General features: G+C 43.9%; 1 long non-coding RNA gene across 1 annotated transcript; it reads right to left on the minus strand.

Annotated features, from left to right (window-relative positions):
- Nucleotides 1–5,478: 5,478 nt before the first annotated feature.
- LOC142072118 (uncharacterized) lies at nucleotides 5,479–23,050 on the minus strand. The gene is made up of 3 exons (XR_012668400.1): nucleotides 22,933–23,050; nucleotides 17,432–17,502; nucleotides 5,479–5,813 (listed from the first exon to the last, which is right to left on the minus strand). It is a non-coding gene; the product is annotated as an uncharacterized LOC142072118 (long non-coding RNA).
- Between the last annotated feature and the right edge of the window lie 209 nt (nucleotides 23,051–23,259).

Consider the following 23,259-nt stretch of genomic DNA (forward strand, 5'->3'; position numbering starts at 1 on the left):
AGCGTATCTACCCCTCCTCCCAGTTTAGTGTCATCCGCAAACTTGCTGAGGGTGCAATCCACACCATCCTCCAGATCATTAATGAAGATATTGAACAAAACCGGCCCCAGGACCGACCCTTGGGGCACTCCACTAGATACCGGCTGCGAACTAGACATGGAGCCATTGATCACTACCCGTTGAGCCTGACAATCTAGCCAACTCTCTACCCACCTTTTAGTGCATCCATCCAGTCCATACTTCTTTAACTTGCTGACAAGAATACTGTGGGAGACCGTGCCAAAAGCTTTGCTAAAGTCAAGGAATAACACGTCCACTGCTTTCCCTTCATCCACAGAACCAGTTATCTCATCATAGAAGGCAATTAGATTAGTCAGGCATGACTTGCCCTTGGTGAATCCATGCTGACTGTTCCTGATCACTTTCCTAAGTGCTTCAGAATTGATTCCTTGAGGACCTGCTCCATGATTTTTCCAGGGACTGAGGTGAGGCTGACTGGCCTGTAGATCCCAGGATCCTCCTTCTTCCCTTTTTTAAAGATTGGTACTACATTAGCCTTTTTCCAGTCTTCCGGGACTTCCCCCGATCGCCATGAGTTTTCAAAGATAATGGCCAATGGCTTTGCAATCACATCCGCCAATTCCTTTAGGACTCTCGGATGCAACGCATCCAGCCCCATGGACTTGTGCACGTCCAGCTTTTCTAAATAAGAAGAAAGACTGCAGATGCATGACTGCAAGAGTAGCATCAAGGGACCAAGAGGAAATAGAAAATCAGGCCCAGGGTGCCTGATTCTCCTCTTTCTTTCACTAATTTTACAGCCCCGCAGCACCCACAGAGTTGGTGCCTATGACAGAGGCAGTGTCTTGCCACCATTCCTTGTCCAAAACCTCCTGATTCTTTCATAGTTTATCTTCATTTTTTCAATAAAGGAACACAGCTCTAAGGCAGGACTTTACATATATATATATATATATATATATATAAAAGAGCAATTCTTAGCTTGACTTTCTGGTCCTCTCTGTAGCTCTCCCTTCCTCAGTGGCCACTATGCCTTTTTAATCCCTGGGTCGGATCTAAAAATGCTGGCCTATGCTGGCTATAAGGGTAACTTGCTAGAGCAGCTCTGCACCTGTTCATACACCTGGTCAAAGGGACCATCATCTCAGAAACAAATTAATCTGTACAACTCATTCGTGTAGTAAAGGATGTTCTTTTTAAAGGGAAAAAAATCATTCAGGACTTGGAGGTTTTTAATTAATGAAAGTAACTGACAGTTTATTTTTATCATGAAGCAGTAATTTTAAAAAGTCAACCTATCAACACCAACCTTCTCCCAAGTAGGGAATAACAGCTGCTCTGAGCTTTGCAGAGAAGGCCAATGACTGAATGCAATTCTGAACATCAATTTTCTAGGAATAAAGTGCCTAGCCTGAAACAACAGCAATAATAGAAATGAAGACAAAAAGGAAGAGGAAAACCGTTAATATGTATTAACTCTCATCTTTTGCTGTATGTTGAGCTTTGACCTGGTGACTTTTCAATGCATTTTACTAGGATACAGATGGAGAGAATTATATGGAAAATAATGGGTGGTCCTATCAAGATTTTATATACAAAGCTCATTTTCTTCCAATGTATACAGTCAGTGTTTGATCACTAGGGAATGAGACATTTTCATTACGTTTAGCTTGGCAGGAAGAACTTAAATTATTTAACTCTTAGATGTATGTAGAATGCATCCAGTAACATCCCCATTACGTCAAAGGTAGTGGGCTGAGGTTCTGATTGAATCAGAAATCACAAAGCCACTTCCTCTCACATCAAGGTAATGGTTACAATGGACCCTGGCATGACAATGGGGAGAGCCCACTTGAAAGAGGTCCAAAGCTGTTTATGAAGACAGCACAGAGCATGAGATCTGCAGTCCCACCAAAAGAGCTGCAACATAGCTGTTACAAGAAAATTCATGCTTTAACAATGAGGTCTGTGACCTAAGTAAATGTGAAAACCAAACCTATTAAACAACTTGTGCTGTTTAAACTAGTCACAGCTTATCACCATTGTTTAGCGTTATTGTGCTAGAACGACAACAAAAGAAATCTGATCTAAATTGGGCAGGTGGACATCAACTGCAATATTGGTCACTCCATATACAGAAGAGGCAGTTTTGGCATGAAGGAAGCAGAAGCACATGTAATGCCAAGTGCCTGGCTCCATCAGCAGGGATTAAACCTAGGATGCATAGATCTTAAAGCATGGGAGCTAAAAGACCCATCTCTATTAGCTAAAAGTGTAGCAGGCTCATCAACCCCAATCTACTATGGCCCAGCCAGCACTAGAAGGAGATTGAGTACCACACTAAGTGGGAGTGAGTTACATACATGCTTAAATCATCACAGGAAAAAATTAATTGTGCCTGCCAGCTGAATGCCTCTGCATTGTCCAACACAATGAATATTGTCTTCATATGCTATACCACTAAACTGGTTCTAAAACAAATATTAATTTAACTAGTGTTTTTAAAAGTCCTTATCCTTGCACACTCCTTCCTGTCACCATCACAGCCAGTGTTAACAACTGTGATGCCGAAAGTGGAAGACTATCACAGCTGACTGCTTTTAGACAAGACTGACTATAGTAAGTGTTTGGCATTTCTATAGATGTTATTTAACTTATCTATGCTGCTATCATATTCCTACTTCATTTATATAAATTATCCATAGCAAAGGTTTGTATCCTAGATTCTTCAGTATTAACCAAAAGTTCATCAAAGCTGGTTCACTGTTAGGCCAATTCCTTCTCTGTGTATAATTCTTTAAGTGTTAGCAGCAGACACAAAATGATGGGAATTAAAAAGAAAGCTTTATTGATATTTCTCACACTTAAACCATGGGTAAGTAGAAACTATAGGAGTTGGTATTGGATACACTCATTACAGAAGGTGTATGCACATGTGTACACATCTGTGTGTGAGACAGTATATTTAGACTTTTAAAACAAAAAGTCCCCTCTCCAAAGATCTAGGCTCCCTGTCATCACTTCAAAAATCACATATTTTATACAATATTTTATTCAGAAAAAAATGTGTTTAAAAAAAATTGGGTTGCAAAGTCAAGCATTCAAACATTAGGAAATTGCAGAATTCACGATGCCCTTTAGTTCACCTCCCTTCTGTATCTTATACAGTCTTTAATTACATGATCACATACTATTTTTCCCATAGAACCTCTGCCTCATTCAGTGAGTGGATAGTTGTTCAATATTTTGCTTTATTCTTCTCATTCAGTGTTATTGAATTTATCATAACACCATGGTGAGAATCCACTCTCCTCATCCACTCTGTTCCTATCCACCCCTCGGCTTCTGCCTCCTTCCCCTCTGCTCCAATCCATCCCACTACTACCCTGGCTCCTGCCCCTCTCCCCTATACTCCTATCCTCCCTGTCAAGTCCCCCAGGCTCCTGCCCCCTCCCTCTGTACCTATATAGCTCCCACCATCTCTCTGCCCCATCCTCCACCACCCATTGACTCCCCTTGAGTGAATACCATCTGGTCCTGTGAATTTATTACTGTTTATCAATTTGTTACAAAACCTCCTCTAATGACACCTCAATCTGGGACAGTTCCTCTGATTTGTCACCTAAAAAGAATGGCTCGGGCTTGGCTCCCTCATATTCTCTGCAGTGAACACAGATGCAAAGAATTCATTTAGCTTCTCTGCAATGGTCTTATCTTCCTTGAGTGCTCCTTTAGCACCTTTGTTGTCCTGTGGCCTCACTGACTGTTTGACAGGCTTCCTGCTTCTGATGTACCTAAGACATGTTTTGCTGTTAGTTTTGAGTCTTTGGCTAGTTGATCTTCAAGTCTTTTTTGGCCTGCCTAATTATACGTTTACGCTTGACTTGCTAGAACAGGGGTAGGTGACCTTCAGCATGGGGCCCATCAGGGTAATCTGCTGGCAGGCTGCGAGACATTTTGTTTATATTGACTGACCACAGACACAGCTCCCAGTGGTCGTGGTTCGCCGTTCCTAGCCAATGGGAGCTGTGGGAAGTGGCATGGGCTACAGGGACATGCTGGCCACTGCTTTCCGCAGCTCCCATTGGCTGGGAACGGTGAACCCCGGCCACTGGAAGCCGTTGGGGGAGGGGGTCAGGTCTGCCGACAGTCAATGTAAACAAAATGTCTCACAACCCGCCAGCAGATTACCCAGATTACCGCGTGCAGAAGGTTGCCAACCCCTGTGCTAGAGTTTATGCTCCTTTCTATTTTCTTTGGTATGATTTAACTTCCAATTTTTAAAGGATGCCTTTTCGCCTCTAACCGCTTCTTTACTTTGTTGTTTAGCCATGGTGGCACTTTTTTGGTCCACTTATTATGTTTTTTAATTTGGGGTATACATTTAATTTTAGATTGTATTATGGTGTTTTTAAAATTTTTCCATGCAGTTTGCAGGCATTTCACTTTTGTGACTGTACCTTTTAATTTCTGTTTAACTAGCTTTCTCATATTTGTATAGCTCCCCTTTCTGAAGTTAAATGCTACTGTGGTGGGCTTCTTTGGTGTTTGCCCTCCTTCCGCACAGCTGTTAAATTTAATTATATTACGGTGGCTATTACCAAGAGGCTCAGTTCTATTCACCTCTTGGACCACATCTTGTGCTCCACTTAGAACTAATCAAGAATTTCTTCTCCTCTTGTGGGTTCCGGGACTAGATGCTGCAAGAAGCGGTCATTTGTGGTGTCAAGAAACTTTATCTCTGCATCCCGTCCTGAGGTGACATGTACCCAGTCAATATGAGGATAGTTGAAATCTCTCATTATTACTGTGTTGAGTTTTCTATTTTTATAGCCTCTCTAATCTTCCGGAGCATTTCACAATCACCATCACCATCCTGGTCAAGTGGTCAGCAGTATATCCCTACTGCTATATTCTTATTATTCAAGCATGAAATGTCTATCCCTAGAGATTCTATGCATTCTGTGGTCCAGTTTGATTCATTTAATACTTTTACTATATTTGATTCTTTCACATATAGTGCCACTCCCCCACCAGCATGATATACTCTGTCATTCCTATATATTTTGTACCCTAGTATTACTGTGTCCCCATTGATTATCATTGTTTCACCAAGTTTCCATGATGCCTATTATATCAATATTCTCATTTAATACCAGGTACTCAAGTTCACTCATCTTAGTATTTAGACTTCTAGCATTTGTATACAAGCACTTATAAAATTTGTCACTTTTTAGCTGTCTGTCATTATGTGATGTAATTGAATGGGACTCATTTCATTTGACTGTTTCTCTTCAGTTCCTACTTGTGCATTATCAACTTCCATCCTTTCCTTCTCACTAGGATATAGAGAATACCCATTAATAGATCTTCCTCTAAGGGATATCTCTGTCTGAACCATGGGCTCCTTCCACACCTGTTGGCTTTCCCCCCCCCCCCCCCCCCCCAGCCCTTAGTTTAAAAACTCCTCTACAGCCTATTACATTTTACACTCTAGCAATCTCATTCCATTTCGGTTTAGGTGAAGCCCATCCTTCCTGTATAGGCTCCAACTTTCCCAAAAGGTTCCCCAGTTCCTAAAAAATCTAAACCCCTCCTCCCTATACCATTATCTCATCCACATTGAGACCCTGCAGTTCTGCCTGTCTAAATGGCCCCGCAAAAAAGCAAAAGCAGAGCAAACTTCCCCACGCTCTTTTGTTACCATGCCTCAGTCTTTAATAGAAGGATCTGTAGGAGTAGGAGGAGAGTTCAGACTTCATGTCCATAACAGGCTTGATCCTGAGTTGCTCCTGCAAGTGAATAGGAATCACAGAATCATAGAATATCAGGGTTGGAAGGGACCCCTGAAGGTCATCTAGTCCAACCCCCTGCTCGAAGCAGGACCAATTCCCAGTTAAATCATCCCAGCCAGGGCTTTGTCAAGCCTGACCTTAAAAACCTCTAAGGAAGGAGATTCTACCACCTCCCTAGGTAACGCATTCCAGTGTTTCACCACCCTCTTAGTGAAAAAGTTGTTCCTAATATCCAATCTAAACCTCCCCCACTGCAACTTGAGACCATTACTCCTTGTTCTGTCATCTGCTACCATTGAGAACAGTCTAGAGCCATCCTCTTTGGAACCCCCTTTCAGGTAGTTGAAAGCAGCTATCAAATCCTCCCTCATTCTTCTCTTCTGCAGGCTAAACAATCCCAGCTCCCTCAGCCTCTCCTCATAACTCATGTGTTCTAGACCCCTAATCATTTTTGTTGCCCTTCGCTGGACTCTCTCCAATTTATCCACATCCTTCTTGTAGGGTGGGGCCCAAAACTGGACACAGTACTCCAGATGAGGCCTCACCAATGTCGAATAGGACTCGGAGCCGAGGGCATATAGCACCTTGCAGGCCCTCATCACCATAGATTCTAAGAAAAACTCCTAAACATTCATGAATTTATCCGCACAATAGCCTTGTGTGGTGGAGAAGTATATCTACCCCATATTTTCGGATGAGGACCTGAGACACAGAGAGAATAATTGAGTTGCCTAAATTCACATCAAAGTCTATGGAAGAGCCAGGAATTGAACCTAGATTGTTGACTCACAGTTCAATGCCCTATCCAGAAGATCATACTTCCTTCTGCCTTAAGCTTTAGTATTTTCAGCTCAGAAAGTGACAAGCATTCCAAGTAGTATCCTATGTAGCGATGATGGTTTTTGAGATGTGAATATCCGCCCACTAAGAACTAAACCAAGCTAATTAACTTATTTTACAAAGGTCACAAGACAAGAACCTTCAGTGCTATTTTGACATAAATTTTATCTTTAATTTTACATGTTTCAGTTTGCTAATAATTATGCAATAACCGTTTTATAGTTTTGCAAACTTGAAGACTATTCTGTTGATTTCTCCTAAATTAGCTGTCATTTTTAAAATGTCATCATTTCAGATATCTGTAGTTTACTATAGAAAATGAAATATTTTCAAATAGAATTTTACAATCATTAGCATTTTTACAAGGGCAAAAACATTCTTCTTTTAAAAAGCACATATGGAAAACTTTTTTTAAAAAAATGTACTCAGACTTGTTACATTCACAGCACTTACTACTTAATTCATAGCATTTACTTTTATTACTCTGGAAGCTTAAACATTTAAAACCATTTAGTGCCCTCTAGTGGGACATTTGCTGTGCACTGCTAACTTCTAGACCAGGGGTCAGCAACCTTTCAGAAGTGGGGTGCCAAATCTTCATTTATTCATTTTAATTTAAGGTTTTGCATTAAAGGCAAAGGGTCAAGGCAGTAATACATTTTAACGTTTTTTAGAAGGTCTCGCTCTACAGGTCTATATATTATATAACTAAACTATTGTCGTATGTAAAGTAAACAAAGTTTTCAAAATGTTTAAGAAGCTTCATTTAAAATTAAATTAAAATGTTGATTTTACGCTGCCGGCCCGCTCAGCCCACTGCCAGCCTGGGGCTCCATTCAGTTAGGCCGGCATAGGCTGAGCGGGGCCTGCGGCCGGGACCCCGGCTGGCAAGGGGCCGGCAGCCAGAACCCCAGACCAGCAGCAGGCTGAGTGGGACTGGTGGCCGGGATGCCAGATTGGCAGTGGGGTTCTGGGGTTCTGTCCGCCGGCTCCTGCCAGCCAGGGTCCAGCTGCCAGCCCCACTCAGCCCATTGCCGGTCTGGAATCCCAGCCCTGCCCACATAGAGTGGGTACCTACCTTCTCCCTGGTTCTAGCCCATTCTCTTTCTCTCTCTCTGCACTGAGCTGAGGGTGGGAGTGCACTGAGCACAGGGCTGGGGGTGAAGGAGCAGGCTGGGGATTGGGATGCAGGGTCTGGCCAAGAGCTAGAATGAGGGAGGGGGCTCAGAGTTGGGGCAGGAGGTTCGGGTGTGGAGTGCTTACCTGGGCAGCTCCCATTTGGTGCGAGGGGTGCAGGTGGGAATGTGTGGGGGGTGCAGGAGCTCCTGTTTGGTGCTCAGGGTGGGGGTGGGAATGTGGGGGGTGCAAGAGTCAGGGCATGGGGTGTGGGGGGGCTGGGTATGTGTGAGGGGTATTGGAGTCAGGGCTGGGGTTTTGGGGGGTGCAGGAGTCAGGGCAGGGGGTATGTGAGGAGGGTGCAGGAGTCAGGTCATGGGGTGTGGGGGGCTGGGTATGTGAGGGGAGTGCAGGAGTCAGGGCATTGGGTGTGGGGGGACTGGGTATGTGTGGGTATGTGTGGGGGGTGCTGGAGTCAGGGCTGGGGTCGTGGGGGGATGCAGGGGTCAGGGCAGAGGGCTGGGGGCATGTGAGGGGGGTGCAAGGGTCAAGGCAGAGGGCTGTGTGTGTTGGGGGGTGTAGGGGGCTGGGAGCACCCTCACGACCCTAGCCCACACCCCCAGCCCTCTGCCCAGAATGGCTCACAGCAGGGGGCTGGAGGGAATATGCCCTGATTCCACCCCCCATCCCCAAGGCCCCGTCTCCACCTCCTCCTCGGAGCAGCGAGCGCGCGGCAGCTCCACTTCTCCCCCTCCCTCACAAGGGCCATCAGCTGATGGGTGGCAGGGAGGGAGAGGAGGAGGGGCAGGAACCCAGCGGGGGCGGGGGGGGACTCGCCTGCCCTGCAGCAGCAGCCAGCAGGACCAAGCTTCTTCACCCTGCTCGCGGGGGGGTGGGCGGGGAAGAGCAGGCCGGACAGGATTTTTAATGGCACGCTGCTGCCTGCCGGGGTCCCGGCCTGGGTTCGGCAGCGGGCTGAGCGGGGCCGGCGGCTGGGACCTGGCAGGCAGCAGCATGCCATTAAAAATCAGCTCACGTGCTGTCTTTGGCACGCGTGCCGTAGGTTGCCGACCCCTGTTCTAGACAATGGGAACTTTGTGATTCTGCACTGAACACTACACTAGAATTAGACTTGATGGGAAAATGGGGGGGGAAAACAATTCACAAAACTTTTCCTTGAAATCTATTTTCTCTTTTTTGCAAAAATTTCATTTAAATGTTCTAAACAGTTCTAATTATGATGAAAAAATACCATTAGCATCTTAGACTAACCAAAAAATCACCGTGAGTACAAATTACATATTTAGTGAGCATTAGGCTCAGTTTTTTCTCAGAGATACAATAGACTAACAACTGATTTATTTGCTAACAGCTCACATGCCCAGATAAAGCACAATTCAGGGCTTGTCTACATGGTACTTAAGTCTGCACCTGAGGGGTGTAAATTTCAGTCTTCGCTAGCACTTTGTGCACTAACTGGCCCTTGTGGACCCTGCTGGTGTGCACTAAAAGTTCCCCAGTGCATGTTAACATAGTAATGGGACATTGAATTACTAACATTGAAATGGGACTATATTAACAAGCTGTAGAGAACTTTCATGGCATGTCCACATGAGCAGAGTCCACATGAGCCAGTTAGTGTGCAGCACACTAGTGCAGACTAAAAATTACACCTCTCTGGTGTGGACTAAAAGATCATGTAGATAAGCTTTCAGTGTGATTTCCTATCAGGATCTGATCCAATGGTTCTACCAGATGGTTGGCTCCCATTGAAGTCCATATGCAAAGTGATGTGTGGATCAGGCTGATCCAGATCAACAAATTAAATGTTGTCAGAACCTCATCTAAACTCATGGGACAGCCATTTTCTGTTGCACTACTTTGACAACAGAATGATAACCCAACAAAGAACTACCAAAATTATCTTGGAAACCTTTTTTCAGGCCTGAAAGGAAAGTTTCCTCTGCACTGGGATGGATACTGACTTCAGTTATTTTTTGGTAGTGAGGTCTCTGTTCACTCACATTCTTCTAGTTCAAGATTACCCTAGAGTAGCAGTCATTGGAATCCCCACCAGTTTTCTTTCTGTAGGTTCTCCAAGATGGCACCTTTTAGTTTTAAGATGCTGCAGCTAAGCATGGCCTTCAAGGAGGCTGTTGGTCTCCAAGGGCCTGATCTTGCAAACATTTAAGTGCATGTTTAAATGTTAGCATGTGAATAGTCCTGTTGTGCTTATAGTTAAGCACACACTCAACTGTTTATAGGATCAGGGCCTTTCTAAGTAAGAACAACTAGACTCACTTTGGATTCTGTCAATGCAGTTCCCAAATGGGATAGGAGAGATCCATTATAAAGAGTAAAATGTGTTCACGAAAGCCAGTCTTGTAGGCTTGCTGCAGACATGCCATCTCTTGCAAATTTACTGAGAGAGATGTGGTTTTCAAGTAAAATTAAGCCTCCCTCATGATCTTGCAACAGAAATCTCAGATGTCAGGATCTTTTTTTCAGCTGTAGGTGGCTGGGGCTCCCGCTGTCAACATCTCCTGTCTTCTCCTTGCAAGCCTGACAGCTGGAGCCCCTCCTTAGCGGGCTCTGGCTGTCAGCCCCAGGTGGCTGCTCCCCTGCCACCTTGGGAAGTGGGAAAGGGAACCCCACTGCCTCTCACTCCCCCCCAGCCTGGGGAAGGTGAAGAACCCAAGAGGAGGTGAGGCTGGGAGGACTGAACTATGGCTTGGGAGCTTCAGGGGAGCTGAAATAAGGAGAGTGGGGTCTCATGGGGTCAGAGGGGTTGCATTGCTGGTGGGTTCTGAGTAGATGGGGTTGTTGTCAGATGTTGGCTGCGTGTGTGTGTTCGTTCAATGTGCTGTCCCAGCTCGGGGCAGGTAGCAGAGATATCAGACGTCAGTTAAACTGCCCAATAAATCCATTGACTCGCTTTTCAGCGAAGGCACCCGGCCAGATTTATTGTTAATGAAGCATGGTAATAGCACCTGGCAGACTCTACGAAGATGATAAGACATGTATGCTCGTGACAATGGACAGTGGCAGGACTTTCCACTGCTCTGTAGACTGGCCAAAGACATTCCCTCTAAGATACATTTTTATACACCAATACAAACAAGTTACGTACTGCCCCGGCATATGGGCGTGTCAGCCTTTGCCTTGTACATGTTGGTTTGATCAAAACATCTCCATCCATCATGCTGTCATCCTGATGTTATCCTTAAGATGGGTCAGCGTGTTCCTGTTATCTTTGGGGAATGTGTTTGGTATCGAGATGTTCTGGTACCACCTTTCTGGAATATGTTTACGTATATATTCTTGTGCCTAGCACTACTTAGCAATGTGTGTTTCCACAATATCAGTCATGTTCTTGTCAGATTCTGTGAGCAGGGCCTGCCTCTTGCTCACAACCTGACTTTGCGTCATATAAGCAAAGTTTTGACCACTACTTTAGTTCAGGCCTCAGCCTCATACCAGGTCTCTGATACACAGGCTTATGTTTCAAGCCCTCTTCCTACTACAGGGGTGTCAAGGGTTAGTGCTGGGAGGGTGAACTGAGGGTGGTGGGGGTTGATAGAGTAGGGGGGCTGAACTGATGTGGTGGTGATGATGGGGGCTGGAGGACTGAACTGAGGGGGGAACTGAATTGAGGGGGCTTGGGTGGAGACAGAACTGATGGGGGACTGAAGGACAGGATTAATTGCTGAACAGGAGACCTGCAGATGTGGGGGTGAGAGCTCCTGCAGCAGGGGCTAAAATCACCTCATCCAGTACATGTGGGAGAGTGGGCAACACTAAATTGTTACATGCACACACCCTGGGGATGCGCAGGGGTAGTTCAAAAATCAAAAGACTGACCTAAAAACCAGAATATCACCTTTTTTAAAATTCTCATGATTTTGGGGGCTCTGATTCAAGATATTTGAAGTTGACAATACTGTCTACAGAGTTGATTTTGTTAGAGGTAATTTTGAAAAAGAAAAAAGTGCTAATTTTAAAACCAAGAACAAAATGCTTGCACACTTACCCAAAGAATCATAGTTGGGTCATTGGAAACAAAAGAAACAGAACGGGTTGTTTCAGATCAGGATTGTTCCAATATCTTAAGTATCAGGGGGTAGCCATGTTAGTCTGTATCCACAAAAACAACAAGGAGTCCGGTGGCACCTTAAAGACTAACAAATTTATTTGGGCACAAGCTTTCATGGGCTAGAACCCACTTCATCGGATGCATGGAGTGAAAATTACAGATTCAGGCATTATTTACTGACACATGAAAAGAAGGGAGTTACCTCATGTCATAAATATAAAGGGAAGGGTAAACCCCTTTGAAATCCCTCCTGGCCAGGGGAAAGCTCCTCTCACCTGTAAAGGGTTAAGAAGCTAAAGGTAACCTCGCTGGCACCTGACCAAAATGACCAATGAGGAGACAAGATACTTTCAAAAGCTGGGAGGAGGGAGAGAAACAAAGGGTCTGTGTCTGTCTGTAGTCGTCTTGGCCGGGGATAGACCAGGAATGGAGTCTTAGAACTTTTAGTAAGTAATCTAGCTAGGTATGTGTTAGATTATGATTTCTTTAAATGGCTGAGAAAAGCATTGTGCTGAATAGAATAACTATTTCTGTCTGTGTATCTTTTTTGTAACTTAAGGTTTTGCCTAGAGGGGTTCTCTATGTTTTTGAATCTAATTACCCTGTAAGATATCTACCATCCTGATTTTACAGGGGGGATTTCTTTATTTCTATTTACTTCTATTTTTTTATTAAAAGTCTTCTTGTAAAAAACTGAATGCTTTTTCATTGTTCTCAGATCCAAGGGTTTGGGTCTGTGGTCACCTATGCAAATTGGTGAGGCTTTTTATCCAACATTTCCCAGGAAAGGGGGGGTGCAAGTGTTGGGAGGATTGTTCATTGTTCTTAAGATCCAAGGGTCTGGGTCTGCAGTCACCTAGGCAAATTGGTGAGGCTTTTTACCAAACCTTGTCCAGGAAGTGGGGTGCAGGGTTTTGGGAAGTATTTTGGGGGAAAGACGCGTCCAAACAGCTCTTCCCCAGTAACCAGTATTAGTTTGGTGGTGGTAGCGGCCAGTCCAAGGACAACGGGGGGGAATATTTTGTACCTTGGGGAAGTTTTGACCTAAGCTGGTAAAGATAAGCTTAGGAGGTTTTTTCATGCAGGTCCCCACATCTGTACCCTAGAGTTCAGAGTGGGGGAGGAACTTGACACCTCACAAGTGGAGAAGCAGTGTTGACAGGGCCAATTCAATCAGGGTGGATGTAGTCCACTCCCAATAACAAATGAGGAGGTATCAATTCCAGGACTTCAAAGAGAAACAGCAGAACTAAAATTCATTTGCAAATTTAACACCATTAATTTGGGCCTGAACAGAGACTGGGAGTGGCTGACTCATTACAAAAGCAGCTTTGCCTCTCCTAGAATTGACACCTTGTTGTTTCTGTCCAATATCTTAGTGCAGTTCTGTCCACCAAGCCAAAAATATATGTTTAATGTAACTCTTTTTACTGTCATAATTTTGCATTCGTGTGATTGCCTGGGAAGCCATCAAAATTGCTCTTAGATTACAGAGTAAAAGCTAGAACATTTTTAGAGTATAAGGGTATGTCTACACTGGCAAGTTTCTGAGCCACAAGTTATATCACTTTTATTAAAACGCTGGAATTAAACGGCTGTTGTGTGTCCACACTGTACTCCTTGTGACGCTCGGTGCATTCACATTAGCAGCTCTTGCAACGGCAAAGACAACAGTGCATTGTGGTAGCTATCCCACTGGGTAACTGGCCACAGGATGCTTTGGGAAGGGTTTGCAATGCCTCGTGGGGCACGCACAGTGTCACATGATGCAGGTTTCCCAATCCCATTGTTCCATGGGCATCCTACTACATTGCCAGCTGCTTTTCAACTGAAGTGGGGGGTTGGGGGGGGAAGAGTGTGTAACAGGGAGTGTGTATGTGCGTATGAAGGCAGGGGAGAGACAGTGTGTTTTGAGGGACAGACAGTGTGTCAGCATACTGTCTTGTAAGTTCAGACAGCGGCAGGAAGCAACCAGTCTTGAGGCAGGAGGAGGGGGAAACCTGGATATCAGCACCCACCTCCCTCCCTGGGCTCAGACACCTGCCTCTGTGTTCAACAGCATGAGCACTCCACATTAATGGTTTGCTTTGTGCCCTGGAGCAGATGAGCACAGCACCCAAGGGATGTCAGAAATGGTGCTTTGAAAGGGGAGGGACGCATGTCTCTGGGGCAGATGAGTTCAAAACAATGAGCAGAGCAGTCACTTGAGGCATTATGGGACAGCTCCGGAGGCCAATTACAGCACAGAAAGCAATCAAAAGTCTACGCTGGCAATAGAGTGCTGGAGCCTCTGCACAAATAGCCTTACGACTCTCGTTGAGGTGGTTTTTTTGCACCTTTGCAACTGAGGAGTTTCTGCGCACAAAGTGGCTTGGCAGTGTGTACGTCTGCAGTTTGAGCACAAAAAGCTGCTTTACTGCACAGAAACTTGCCAGTGTAGACAAGCATCCTGGTGGGGTGGGGTTGACTTTTTGGGAAAGTCTTACCCCTCCAACCCCCCCCCCCCCCCCCCCCCCCCGCAAGCCTGAGAACAGGCATACTTCATGCATATCACAGGCTCTAGTCTAAAGCACTCAGGAAGGGGGTGGGAACACCCACTGAGATGAACAGAGCAGTTCACACGTCTCAGAGCTATTGTTTCAGGTCCTATTCATCCCCATGGGGTGTCCTCTTTCAGCTGAGAACATCACATTGAGATGAATAGGCCACTTCGCACCTTTCAGAGCTTCCAGTACTGCAGATGGATGTGCAGAGGAATATTTCTCTCTATCTATCCTTCCCCTATAAGGATGACAGTTTTAACTGCTCTAAAGTCTGAATGCTTGCACGGATTTTCTTTGAATTGGCTATGCCTTCTGTGAGTGCAGAATAGTTAGTGAGCCACATGTGGGGTCATTTGAGCCAGGGGTTCCAGAGATAAAGAAATAGCTGATTTTCAAAAAGTTTCTAGGTTGGGGCTTTTTTAAGGGTGGAGGCAGAGCTAGAGATTAAATTATTACTGTGATGTAGACCAAAATGATCTCAACTAGTCAGTTTTTACGCATGGCAGTGCGGGGCACCCCATATGTCTTTAGGGACCCAAACTGTGAACGGTATTTAAAAATATGTTCACTCTTCACTTGCATAGATATGCACTCTGGAAGGACTGCTGTGCACATACACCAATAAATTAAAAAACAGAGTTTCTGTGCAGCCACTTTACGCATGCCTGGGTAGTTGAAGGGAATATGCCGACACCATTCCCCAGTGAACACTCCCCCACTGATGTTTCTAGTTTGAACTTTTGTACATCTGTGCAATAAAGATGTAATAACTCATGTTGCTTGCTACACATTGCCTCTGTTATAATACAGTGGTTTTTTATTTTATGGGGAAATTTAGTGTGAACACAGAAGAGTAGTCAGAAGCTGGTCTAATCAAAATGTTTGTTATATCGGGTGGGGAAGAACGGAGACAGAGGATTTTGTGTGTGGGAGTGGGTCAGGGTTGGACAATGATAATAGTAAGCAAACCTTGAGTTGGTTGTTTGAGAAAATCTGTATTTTACAGGGGTGCAAAGTGGCCCATTCCTGATGTGAGGGCAGATTAGTGTGGTGTTTCTAAAAACACATAGCACAGAGTTTGGAACTCACAGTGCAGGTACCTTGACTGCTGAGGCAAAAGTTATACATCTGCTGTCAGGGTTGCCAAGTGTGGATTCTGGGTGATTCCTGGATCTCAAGTTTGCAAGGAGAGCAAGGAGTACACTATGACATGCAGATTTATGAGTACAAGCTGTTTTGGCTTGCTATGCAAATTGTGGGACATGACATGTATAACTGCCTAAATGACTACTAACTGCTATCAACAATATATCTTTTCCTGTTCAAAAAATATGGAAATTCAATGACAAAACCTTTGTTTACGCAGAGTTAAGGTTACTTTGTGGTATTTTGCCCCTTTGCAGACAGCCACATTGAGCAAATCTCAAACTTCTGAGAACAAGGAAATGTACAGTTAAGGTTTCCCAGGCAGCCTTAACTCTGCTCTTTCAGCAATGCCCCAATACACCCCATTAACACACATACCTTTATTCTGCCAGCCCCACAGTTGCTGAAATGTACAAGTTCTTCACTGCCTTTTACATCCCATTCACCCACAAGATTCCATCTAATACTGTTTAAGAACCCCCACAAAAAAGTTGCCCAACACCTTCCCTTGTTCCCCTGGACCAGGCAGTAGCCAATGAGAATTATTTGAATATACTACAGGTACAGTCAGTATGTCAGTGATGGAGGCAGTAGTTGGGCCTGCTTCCAACACCAACCCCTTGCTGGGAGGGTGGGAAATACAGCCAGCAGCATCCTTAAAGAGGATATCCTATTTCTCAACAGGCTTTGGCACACCTTTTTCTCCAAAACAATGAGGAGTTCGGTGACACCCTAAAAACTAACAGATTTATTTGGGCATAAGCTTTCGTGGGTAAAAAACCCACTTCTTCAGATTCTTCTTCTTTTACCCACAAAAGCTTATGCCCAAATAAATCTGTTAGTCTTTAAGGTGCCACCAGACTCCTTGTTGTTTTTGTAGATACAGACTAACAGGGCTACCCCTCTGATACTTCTTCACCAGACAGTCCAAAATAAGATACAAGGGCATGGAAATCCTATTAGATAGCAGTACACTTGGCCGTCTCAAGTTTAGCTCTTGTAGATTCCTGGACCTATTTCAACTGAAAGTCTTGGGCAGCTTCTCTAGGACCTAGGCAAAGTCAGGTGCTCCCCTACAGAGTCACTGTTTTGTTGCTGTTCGATAGTGGAGGTGTATTGAGCATCAGAGGAGTACTTCAGCTTGTTTACATCTACATAGAGGCCCCTATACAAACTGCAGGACTTTTCTAGGTGATGGATAGCCTGAGTCTGCTTTAGGAAACACTGATATACCAAAAGATTAACCATGGGGTTCCTGAGTGGGCCTGTGTTGTTCAATATATTTATGAATGTTCTGCAAAGGGTGGGATAAGCAGTAAGGTGGCAAAATGTGCAGATGCTACAGAGTTATTTAGCAAAAAGAAAAGGAGTACTTGTGGCACCTTAGAGACTAACCAATTTATTTGAGCATAAGCTTTCGTGAGCTACAGCTCACTTCATTTTTATGCATCCGATGAAGTGAGCTGTAGCTCACGAAAGCTTATGCTCAAATAAATTGGTTAGTCTCTAAGGTGCCACAAGTACTCCTTTTCTTTTTGCAAATACAGACTAACACGGCTGCTACTCTGAAACCAGAGTTATTTAGATTAGTCATTACCAGAGAAGACTGTGAGGAACTTCAGAGAGACCTAAAAAAGCTAAGTGAATGGGCAGCACAATGGCAAATGAAATTCAATGTCAACCAATACAAATAAATGCACATTAAGGGAAAATGTAAACTATGCATTTGCCTTACAGGGTCTACATTTACTGCATAAGCTCAAGAAAGGAACCTGGGCATCACTGTAGTATCTGTGCAGTCAAAAAAGCTAACAAGATGTTAGGATGCATAAGAGATGGGATGATTAATAATAGGAATAATATTATAATGACTTTACCTCAATCAATGGGATGGCCTCATCTGGAATACTATGTGCAGTATAGGTCACCGATCTCAAAAAGGACATGGCTGAAGTAAAATGGGTACAGAGAATTGAGACAAGAATAATCAAGATCATGGAAAACTCATATCGGGAGAAACAAAATTGGGATTGTTTACTTTAAAGGGAGATAAATATGAGTAAAAGTGATAAAAGTATATAAAATAATGAATGGTTTAGAGAAGGTAGATTGGGAACATCCAGTGGGGTGAGAAAATTGCTTGATCTAAATACTCCCTAGTGTAATAAGGTCTAAGATTTAGACTGTGTGCTTATCTTCTATTTTCTTTGGTAACTATTTCTGACCTCTTATGCCTACCACTTATAATCACTTAAAATCTATCTTTCCTGAGTTAATAAATCTATTTTATATTTTATCTAAAACAATGTGGTTTGGTTGAAGTGCTTGGGAAATCTCACCTCAGGTACAAAGGCTGGTTCACATTGAGGGAGGTCTGGATTGGGTAATAAATGTACACTGGTAAGACTTCTGACCAGGACAGGACGGTACAGCACTAGGGTGCAAGGCTGGGAAGCCGGGGGGAATTGGCTGGTGCCTTTCTCTGCATGATTCATGAGTGGCTTTCAGAGCATTCATGCAATCTAGATGGGTGTGGGGCTCCACATGCTGCTGTGCTGAGTGATAGCACTGCCTGGAGGGGTTTGCTGCTTATCACTAGCAAAGGATTATGAGAGACAGCCCAAGCTGGAGAGTTAAAGGGGCACAAGAGTACCCCAGTTCTAGGTAGTACCCCGGGGATCCCATCACAGTGGTACATTATCCCACATCTGCTTACTGCAGGGTTCTTACAGTTTCCTCTGGAACTATCTGGCGCTGTCCACTGTCAGAGACGGGATACTGGATTAGACGGACCATGGGTCTGATCCATTAGGCAGTTCCCATGTTTCTACGTTTGGCAGAAGAGTAGTGTTGTGTGTGTTGAAGCCAGAGCTTCTTGTGCTGAAAGCATTTACTCAAAGGCTGTGGTCACTGGTCTTGGTGAGAACTGTGCTCAAAGTGTGCTAAGAGCTCTGACAACTGCTGACACACACTGCTAAAGAAATGTCTCAAAGCCAGTACAGGAGGGCTTTGTGACAGCCTCATAGAGGAAGAATAGTGGCTGGCCCAGATCACCAAGCATATACTGATATCTGGAATTATCATCCTTGTATCCACTTCAAACACATGGAAGCTGGAGGGGAAAATCCAGAGGCATGGATACAGAGCTGTCTCAAGTCAGGGACTTCAACAGAATAATATTGGGGAGCTACTGGATCCTCTTGGCGCCTCTTTCCCTAGTCTCTCATGTGAAGGCCAGTGCTTAGTACCACTGTCTTCAAATATTGAGGTTCCAAGTGGAGCCCGTGGATGATGGTAAAGATGCTTCAAGCACTCTGGCCTAGCCTCATGTTGGATGGAGACCCCCTGGGATGACTCAGCAATGATATGCCAAGGAAATGCTGATATTGGACCCCTTAAACAATACTGACAGGAAAGTACTGTGATAGCACTGGGGAACCAATAGCAGGAACATCAAGATTCAAAGAAAAAAAGATGCTCTGGAAAAAAAAAGATAACTTAGCACCAAAAGAGTATCAAGCACCAGAAACCAGGGGTAGTGCACTGAGGCAGCCACTGGATTGCTGCAAAAATAAAGCACCACAATTTTATACTGAAGCATTTGAGAAAAAGAGCTCTGAAATGTAACACTATCTCCAACTTGACTGGAGTCAGGCTTGTAAGCAAGAAAAGGATGCCTGAGAAGGTTGCATCCGATAAAGTGAGCTGTAGCTCATGAAAGCTTATTCTCAAATAAATTGGTTAGTCTCTAAAGTGCCACTAGTACTCCTTTTCTTTTTGCGAATACAGACTAATATGGCTGCTACTCTGAAACCTGAGAAGGTGTGACTGGGATCTGGTGAACAGCTGGAACCCAAAGAGGCATGGTCTCTTGTACAGAACTTTTTAGCTAACCATAATCAAGAATATTGACTGGAATATTCATAGGGCAGGTTTTATACTCATGAAGGGAGTGGCTCATGATGATTGAGGGGGGTGTTCATGTCCCACACGTTGCTTCCACTGCCCTCAAAGGTAAAAAGTCCTTAAGAGTCACGTGCATTTCATCAGTCTTCTGTTAAGCAGATAAGAACCAGAAATCAGAATCCTGAGCAGATGGAATCTTAATAAAAACTGAAGTATCTAGGGCAGTCCAAAAAAGGTAGGAGGATCGTAGCTAACGGGAATGAGACAGGAATGAACCCATAGTGGTTTAGGATTTAGACAATATTGTCTTGTCAATTCAGCTGGTGAGCCTGAAGAAGTTTCTAGTTAAAACAGCTAGCAAGAAGGCAGGAGTAAAGAACCAGATAGAACCTTTGAGACCTAAGAAGAGATAAAGTACAATATGTGAATGCTATCTAGGCAGCCATAGATACCTCTTAGGGCACGAATGATTAGATTGTGTTTTGTTTTGCACAAATGGCAAATAGATCAGCTGGTATTTGCTAGATACAGCCAAACAATTATGCTGATTCCAGATACCCTACCTGATAATTTACCTCAGCTATTCATGACACCACCTCCCTTCCTGTCATCTCTCTCCTAGAAACCTACTTGTTGCATACTGAACTACAAGAAGTGAATTTATCCCCCCAGAAATGAAAACTAAAAACCAAACAGACTTTTATGTAATAATGAGTAACCTTGCTGCTCTTATTATTGTGACCCATGTCCTCGAGTCCCCTCCACCTACTGATTACTACCTCTCATTGTGTCATATGTAAATGAGACTGTAAATTGTACAAGGCAAAGACAACGTTCTTTGTTCTGTAAAGAGCCTAGCAAATTTTTGGCACTGTGCAAATAATAATTTCAAACGGTTTCTAATCAGATAGATCCAGCAGTTAATTTTAAGTAAAAAGAGCATAACAACTTTTTTTAAAAAACCCAAACAAATGTAATATAAAGTTGTCTTTTTTGTTCTGCCCATCTCAAGAGACTTGTTAAAGCAAATGAGACACACACAGCTGGCAAATTAATAAAAAAATAAAAGGCAAAAAGTGGTAAAGTAACAAACATAAGTGAAAATGTAAACAAAGTGCTACTGCTAGCTATGGAAAATAAGCCTAAAGAAACAGTAGCATGTAGAGCAGGGGAAGGCAACCTATGGCACGCGTGCCAAAGGTGACATGCGAGCTGATTTTCAGTGGCACTCACACTGCCCAGATTCTGGCCACCGGTCTGGGGGGCTCTGCATTTCAATTTAATTTTAAATGAAGTTTCTTAAACATTTTAAAAACCTGATTTACTTTACATACCACAATAGTTTAGTTATATAGTATAGACTTATAGAAAGAGACCTTCTAAAAATGTTAAAATGTATAACTGGCACGCGAAACCTTAAATTGGAGTGAATAAATGAAGACTCAGCACACCACTCCTAAAAGGTTGCCGACCCCGATGTATACGCATGTGAAGAACTACTAGCAACAATTGGATACACTTAGAGTGGCTGAATTTTTAAACATTTCAGAATGTAAAAGAGATGTAAAATATTCAAACTACTGCAACGCTGTTTTACAATAATGAGATGTTACAAAAGTTATAACTGTATCCTAACTTCATTTAAAAACAAGTTTACTGAAGTTCTGTTCATTCAATTTAGGTTCTTATTACTCTGACGAGAAAAGGAAATACTGGCCAAAGTCAGAAAAGACTCTTTTTACACAAAGATGATCAGGAGGATTCATTAGAAAGAGTTATAAAAGAGACACCGTCTAGGTAGAAATCATATTTTTAAAAATCTTGTTTACCTTTATTTATAACACCCTAGATTGTTACAACTGGAAGAATTTAAAAAATATAAAATACCTGTTCAGCCATTTATGCTGGTTGTGTATTTTCAGTGATTCACGCAACATAAAATTAAAACTAGAGCAGGCAGTTTAACTTCTGGTTCTCATGCCCTAAAGCCCTGCTCCTGTGATGAGCCATGAGCTGGTGGATCCATGAGTTCAGCAGAGTCTGACTGATGGCCCAAATTGTTTGTGACCTGATTACCTGAAAGATTGTCTCTCTCTCCACAAGACATAGTGGGAGAGTTGAAATCAGCAGACCGGCTCCAGCTAGAACCTCACTGAAATGTTTCAGAGGAACAGCCGTGTTAGTCTGTATTCGCAAAAAGAAAAGGAGTACTTGTGGCACCTTAGAGACTAACCAATTTATTTGAGCATGAGCTTTCGTGAGCTACAGCTCACTTCATCAGATGTATACCGTGGAAACTGCAGCAGACTTTATATACACACAGAGAATATGAAACAATACCTCCTCCCACCCCACTGTCCTGCTGGTAATAGCTTATCTAAAGTGATCAACAGGTGGGCCATTTCCAGCACAAATCCAGGTTTTCTCACCCTCCACCCCCCCCCCCCCCCACAAATTCACTCTCCTGCTGGTGATAGCCCATCCAAAGTGACAACTCTCTATCACCAGCAGGAGAGTGAATTTGGGGGGGGGGGGGGGGTGGAGGGTGAGAAAACCTGGATTTGTGCTGGAAATGGCCCACCTGTTGATCACTTTAGATAAGCTATTACCAGCAGGACAGTGGGGTGGGAGGAGGTATTGTTTCATATTCTCTGTGTGTATATAAAGTCTGCTGCAGTTTCCACGGTATACATCTGATGAAGTGAGCTGTAGCTCACGAAAGCTCATGCTCAAATAAATTGGTTAGTCTCTAAGGTGCCACAAGTACTCCTTTTCTTTTTTCCAAATAAATTGGTTAGTCTCTAAGGTGCCACAAGTACTCCTTTTCTTTTCACTGAAATGTGTTATTTTCTCATTGGGCCCACCAGAGCCTGGATTTGTTAATCTTCCAGATATGCTGCAAAACAAATCCTTTATTCTTTCTTTTTGCAAGCTATTATGGAGGGAGGAGGCAAAAGATTGCAAGGACAACATAATCTTGATTTTTTATGATCACATGAACCATTTTTCCCCATGAAAGAAAAATAACATAAGGTGATGATAATGAAGAACAACTGAACATCCCTTCACTTTCTGGTGCATTGAAAGTCACATTTCAGAGTAACAGCGTGCTAGTCTGTATTTGCAAAAAGAAAAGGAGTACTTGTGGCACCTTAGAGACTAACCAATTTATTTGAGCATAAGCTTTCGTGAGCTACAGCTTATGCTCAAATAAATTGGTTAGTCTCTAAGGTGCCACAAGTCCTCCTTTTCTTTTTGAAAGTCACATTGGATCACTCTGAAAGACAAGACAGCAATGAAGTGCACCCTATCGCAATACATGCCCCATATCGACAGTAATTTTGAGGTGGTCAGTTTCACGAACTTTTTGTTTTTAGGAACTCCTCAATCCTGCATTATTTGTTCATAAAATAGGGGTTCTACTGTCTGGCGGGTATAGATGGCAGCAGGCGGTGGCTGTGGTATTACATACGTTTGTGGAGTGTAGCTGAAGAAAGAGAGGCCCGGCGTGCAGGATGTGAGCTGTATTTTTGTCATTTCGTATACTGATGAAACAAACGAGTCAATAGACAAACGCAGGCGCCGCAGGCCTGTAAGACCCGAACGCTTGTCCCGCTGTCAATGGCTGGAAATGCGCGTGTCGCTGCCGGGTTTGGCGAGCCGGGGCTGCCCCGGCATCCCTCCCCATCCTAGCGACGGGGGCGGCCGTCCCCTCCGCCCGCAGCGGCCCCCGCGCCGCCGCCCGGCCGGACACCAGGGGGCAGGCGGCGAAGGGAAGCGGCCCATCGATGGGGGCGGC

This window comes from Caretta caretta, chromosome 5 (genome assembly GCF_965140235.1).
Source record: "Caretta caretta isolate rCarCar2 chromosome 5, rCarCar1.hap1, whole genome shotgun sequence".
Lineage (NCBI taxonomy): Eukaryota > Metazoa > Chordata > Testudines > Cheloniidae > Caretta > Caretta caretta.